The sequence below is a fragment of the Euleptes europaea genome, chromosome 1, assembly GCF_029931775.1.
Source record: "Euleptes europaea isolate rEulEur1 chromosome 1, rEulEur1.hap1, whole genome shotgun sequence".
Taxonomy (NCBI): Eukaryota; Metazoa; Chordata; class Lepidosauria; order Squamata; family Sphaerodactylidae; genus Euleptes; species Euleptes europaea.
This window is the reverse complement of record NC_079312.1, coordinates 71491708-71497707: the sequence shown is the minus strand read 5'-3', so window position 1 is coordinate 71497707 and position 6000 is coordinate 71491708.

Sequence of the window (6000 nt, the reverse complement as noted above, 5' to 3'; positions counted from 1 at the left end):
AGGGCATAAGTGGTTTCAGGATGGCACTGCAAATTTCTGAAAGCAGCTGCCCTTATTTCGGGATCCTTATTTGTGGTAAACTGGAACTTCCTGGCAGTTGTTGGGGGCCAAATCATTCTGTGGTTCATCTGAAGAAAATTTTTCCAATGCAAATGTTCCTGAACTGTTTAATGGTTGTATTTGTAGCCATCCCTTTCTATAAAAGAACTCTGATAGGCACGGTGAAAAATTTTTTTTTGTCCCGTTTAAAAAAGGATTAACAGGATGTTATTTACCACATAATGTTATTTACCCCCATGCCATGAAAAGCTTCACCCGCCCATTTTCACATATTAAACTTCTTTTAAAGGAACTGGACATTTTTCTCCAGGTCTGATGGCAATCTTAGAGAGGCGTTGTAGGCCAACAACAACCCTGAGAAGTAGATGAGGGTGAGAAAGCTTCAAAGCTGAGCAAGAGTTTGGATCTGAGTTTCCCCACATCCTACCCATGATACAACACTGCTCTAATGAGCCTGTGATGCAAGTACACAGAGTATACATGGCAGCGGACCTTCTGCCAATCAGAGCTGCCTGGTACCTGGGTATGTGGATGCTTAGAAACATACACTACCATTCACAGTTTTACCATTCTCTGTGTAGACTACAGGGAATGTCAGTGTAACCATAGCAACACATGGGATGTAAATTCTAAGGAGGCTATGAATGAAAAGATAATTGTATCTCCTTATGGGTGACTAGAAGGACAGTCGCTGTCCTTTTTCCAGCAAATATTTCTTTTCAAGGTGGGAGGACAAAGGAATAGACCAAGGGAAAGAAATGGGAGCACAGGAGGGATTTCCTTTGCCATTGCTTTCCCACCTAAGAAGAGCTGTATGTAATACCTTTGTCTTGGGGCATTTAATTATGATGCTTTATTAAAGGGATTCAGTACAGCAACAACTAACCTTTAGCAGCTGTGCCATTAGATGCTTAGTATTTGCCTTGGAGATACTTAGCACACAATTCAGCAGTAAATACCTAGCCAATGGCATTTTTGCAGTGCTGATCAGTTACTCATTATTTGAGAGCTTGTCTGCATTTTACAAGTGATGTTTACATATACTGCACTTTTGCACAGGTGCCCCGACTTCAACCTGGCTGTGGGTTTAGAGTCAGCTCCAATCTACTCTTCACTGGATGTGCACATGTGGTTGATAGTAGAACAAGATCTGGTCACACTGGGATCTGGTGACTTATGGTCTGATCACATTCAGGTTAGATGACTGTAATGTGCTCTATTTGGGCCTGCTTTCAGAAAACATCAATTGGTCCAAAATGCAATGGCCTGGCTATAGTCAGGGGTTGGTTGCAGGGGTCATATCATTCTTGTACTGAATGATCTGCACAGGGGCGGATCAACATTTTTTTTGAAGGGAGGCAAAAGTACAAAACGACACCCCCATATAGTGTGTGTGTGTGTATGTGTGTATGTATATGCATATGTGTGTGTATGTATATATACATACATACATACACACACACACACACACACACACACACACACACACATATATATGTGTGTATGTATGTATGTAGTTCTTCTTAGCCCAAATATTTAAAATTCTTACTACAGTCCCCCATTTTTGGGTTAAGAAGAACCCAAACTACTTACCGTATTTTCCGGCGTATAAGACGACTTTTTAACCCAGGAAAATCTCCTTAAAAGTTGGGGGCCGTCTTATACGCCGGGTATATAAGGGCGGGTGCTGAATTCCGAGCCGGACTGGAGAATGTCCATGTCCACCGGAGGAGGGAGGGGAGGCGAGCCCGGCGAGGGCGGTCGCTGCCCGGCTGGGAGTCGGAGCCAGGCGCGCCGGGGCGCACGGAGGGAAGCGCTCGGCAGCGCTCCGGCGGCAGCGCAAGGCAGGCAGGCGGCTGGCTGGCCGGGGCTAGGGCGGCCGCTCTCCCTGCGTCCTCTACCTCCTGGCTCCTGCCCACCCGCTCCAGCGTCGCAACTGCAGCCGCGCCATGCTCCAGCCTGGCGATCAGCAGACCGTCCCCTGCCACTAAGCCGCTTTGAATGGCGAAGAGGGGCGTTCTGCTTTCTCTCCCTCTCCTCCATTTGCCACGTGCAAGATCCCAAGAGCGGGGGGGGGAAGGGGCTGTTAAGCCACGAAGCGCCTCTCCTGAAGGCTCCAGAACTTTTTTAACAGGGGGCCAGTTCACTGCCCCTCAATCACTGTTGGGGGCCGGACTATAGTTTGAAAAAAATATGAACAAATTCCCCGCGTGTGCAAGAGAGGAGGAGGAGGAAGCGGCGCGAGAGGGCTCTCCTGAAAAGCATCCTCCTCCCGAGCCCGGACCTTCCCCCTTCGCTCTGCGGCAGACGCAGCCTCGCCCCTGCCCCAGCCTCCCTTGCCCTCTCCACACGCACGCACAGAGGCGAGTTAATGGGGAATAAAGAGGCTGGAGTCTGCGGCAAGTGCCTGTGCCTTACAAATGTAGTGGTTAAGAGTGGCGGTTTGGAGCAGGGACTCTGATCTAGAGAATCGGGTTTGATTCCCCACTCCTCCACGTGAGAAGCGGAGGTTGGTTTCCCCACCCCTACACACGAAGCCAGCTGGCTGACCTTGGGCAAGTTACAGCTCTGTTAGAGCTCTCTCAGCCCCACCTGCCTCACAGGGCGTCTGTTGTGGGGAGGGTATGGGAAGGGGATTGTAAGGCAATTTGAGTCTCCCTTTAGTGGTAGAGAAAGTCGGCATGTAAAAACCAAGGCCATTTATGCACGGGAGGTTTTGCCTTGGATTTGCCGCTCTCCAGATGCACATTTTCCCCATCTGAATTCTCCAAACTCTGCCCTGGGGTGGGGGAGCTTACTTTTGAGTTCTGAGAATTCAGATGGGGAAAATGTGCATCTGGAGAGCGGCAAATCCAAGGCAAAACCTCCCGTGCATCAATGGCCACAAGTCTTTTTCTTCTTCTCCCTGGAGATATGCCCAGCACTCCCCCCCAAGGGGCCCTTACAATTACCTCCAGGCCACAAGGATACCCCCGGGAGGAGAGAGAACCCCGAGCAGTGAGAACGCTGCCCGACTGCAGCCAAAACAGGAATGCCAGGGCCATGTTGGGCTGCATCGTGGAGGGCCCCGAAGGACCAGGCGCCTCTGCATGGAGCTCGAGGAGGCCAGGCCCAGCCACAAAGCTAGGCAATGGGAGAAGTCTCTCGGTGGGGCGTGCTGCGGAAGAGAAGGGGGCGACCGGGCCCAGGAAAGGGGATTTCGGGCCTGGGAGGGAGAGGGCGAAGGGGGCGACTGGGCAGTGCGCAAGGCGGCAAGACGTCTCGTGCGCCCAGGAAAGGGGGTTTTGGGCCAGGGAGGGTGGGAGGGAGAGGGCGAAGGAGGCGACTGGGTGGCGTGCGAGGCGGCAAGATGCCTCGCTCGCCCAGGAAAGGGGGTTTGGGGCCGTGGAGGGTGGGAGGGAGAGGGCGAAGGAGGCGACTGGGTGGCATGCGAGGCGGCAAGATGCCTCGCTCGCCCAGAAAAGGGGGTTTGGGGCTGGAGAGGGTGGGAGGGAGAGGGCGAAGGAGGCGACTGGGTGGCATGCGAGGCGGCAAGATGCCTCGCTCGCCCAGAAAAGGGGGTTTGGGGCTGGAGAGGGAGCAGGGAAGGGGGCGACTGGGGCAGGAGGGAGGCTTCTGGCTGGGCGCACACGGCCAGGAAGCCCAGAAAAGCTCTGGGGAGGGGGGCAAGGGGGGACTGGCTTTTTCGGTTCCCTGGCTGGAAAAAAGCCCTTTGAGGACCCCTGCTCCAGAAGCTAGGGAGGAAAAGGAAGGAGAATCCCCCTCCCCGCATGGGCGCCGCAGGAACCCCCCTCCTCCGTCCCCGTGACGGCCGCCGCCCCTGCCTTTGTGCCTCTCCCCCCCCATCCCGGTCCAAGCAGCCGCGCGAGGAAAGCCCTTCCCGTCCCCTCCCACCCCCCGTCTTTCCGGGGAGGGGGAAGCGGAGTAGGAGGTTATTTTTAATTTTTATTTGGAGTGCGTTGGAAGAGGGGTAGTCTTATACGGCGAGTATATCCCAAACTCTATATTTTAACTGGAAAAGTTGGGAGTCGTCTTATACGCCCAGTCGTCTTATACGCCGGAAAATACGGTAGTTCCATCCATCGATTTTTCGCTGATGGAGTGATACAAGCATGTGACTTGCAGGTTGTGGTCTAAACAGTGTAAAGATTGCTGGCACACATTGTGAGAGGCAACAAAGCATAATTATAACAATGACAAAAATAATTAAGATCAAAGTCATAATGTGCATAAGTATCTTAACCCATCCTGTTAAACTTGGAAACCAATCTCACCATAAAGTATTTCTTGGTTCTGCAATTGCATGGAACACTCGAACTGCATCTTTTATATTTTGTAAGTGGGTAGCTATGACTCCTGACTCATTTACATAAAAACAGCATTCCTCCTTAATTACAGCACAAACTCCTCCTTGTTGGGCCATAAGTATGTCAAGAGCCTTTCTGTTTTGAAGAACCATTTGTTATACTGAGTTAATTTCTATTTGCGTTTTGGTTAAGGCTGCAATGGTATTATTAAAACCCTTTTCGACTTCTGCTGACACATTTACAATAGCGGTTTCTAGCTGGTATACTCCAAACCCGGGAAATAAAGCCCTTAACAAAGTCCAGCCTACGGATTTATGCTCAACAATGAGGTTTAGAGCTCGGGGTTGGATTCTGTGTGCAAAACCTCCCAAGTTTACTATATCTGAAGAGTTTAAACTGTGTTGTAGAGTGATATTTGGAAACACATATCCGAAAGTACAGATTCCTTCCCATTTGGGAGGCAATGCCTTGTAGGCTTTTGTCCCACAAATGAAAAATAATCCTGGGGTTTGTATTCGCATAAGGGTCATGCTGTGCGGGGCGCTTTCATTTGTTCTGTCAGCTAGCTGCTGAAACCATTCCATACATCCTATTTTCTTAAATTCATTGGGCACCTCCCCTACGTTATATAATATATTCTCCTGTCCGCATACCGTCATTCTATGGAGCCTACCCATGGGTATATGGCCCATTCTAGCATTTGCAAAATTGATTTCATTGAACTAACACCATGCAAGGGTTTCAGGTATTGTCTGACAGTGGTTACTAACTAAATTAGTTAGCAATTAGTAATTAGTTAAATTAAAATTTAGTTAACTTAGAAATTAGTTAAGTTATGGGCTAACACTGGATTGTCGTGGGTGAGCGCACTTCCCACAGCCACGCTCCTTTTTGAAATACAAACCGTCCCATTAAAATTTTCTTTTTTCTTTTTCTTTCTTTTTTTTATATAATCTCCTCATTGCACCAGCCTGACAGAGGAAAGTGACATGGTTACTAAATATGTTTTGTCTTTTTCAAAGCTTTTGAGGGGCATCCACGGAGAGGTGCAGAACTCACAATCCGTACCGGCTGACGTGGCGTGCCATAACATCCAACCAGGGGACCTGGTGTGGACACTGACATTTCGCTGGAAAAACAAGTTCCAGCCAAAGTGGGAAGGGCCGTACTGGTAACAACTACTGCTATCACAGTCCAAGGAAAAGACCAGTGGATCCACGCTTCACATGCAAAGAAGGTGGTGAACCCTGAGACGCACCCGGAAGCAGCAGAACGAGCCAGCATAAAGCCAGGCCAACCAAGTGATGACAACCCTGTCCCGACTCTGCCACCTCTCTTCACGTTACAAGAAGAGGCGCTGCCTGCGACCACCGATCCCGTGTCCCAGAGAGAACCATATCTTTTACGGTCACGCCACCAACAGCCAGAGACACCTCATAACCCTTGAAGCCCCAAGCTGCGATTTTAGTTTTGGAACCCCAACAGCTACTGACTTTTGCACATACTTTAGCCCCTTGTACCAGCTGAGCTCTTGGGGTGAATTTTGCATTGGAGTGCAACATGCTGCCCTCATTTTGTTTTTAACTTCAAGTCTCTGATCTACGACGACGAACGCTTGCTGATAACAAATGTA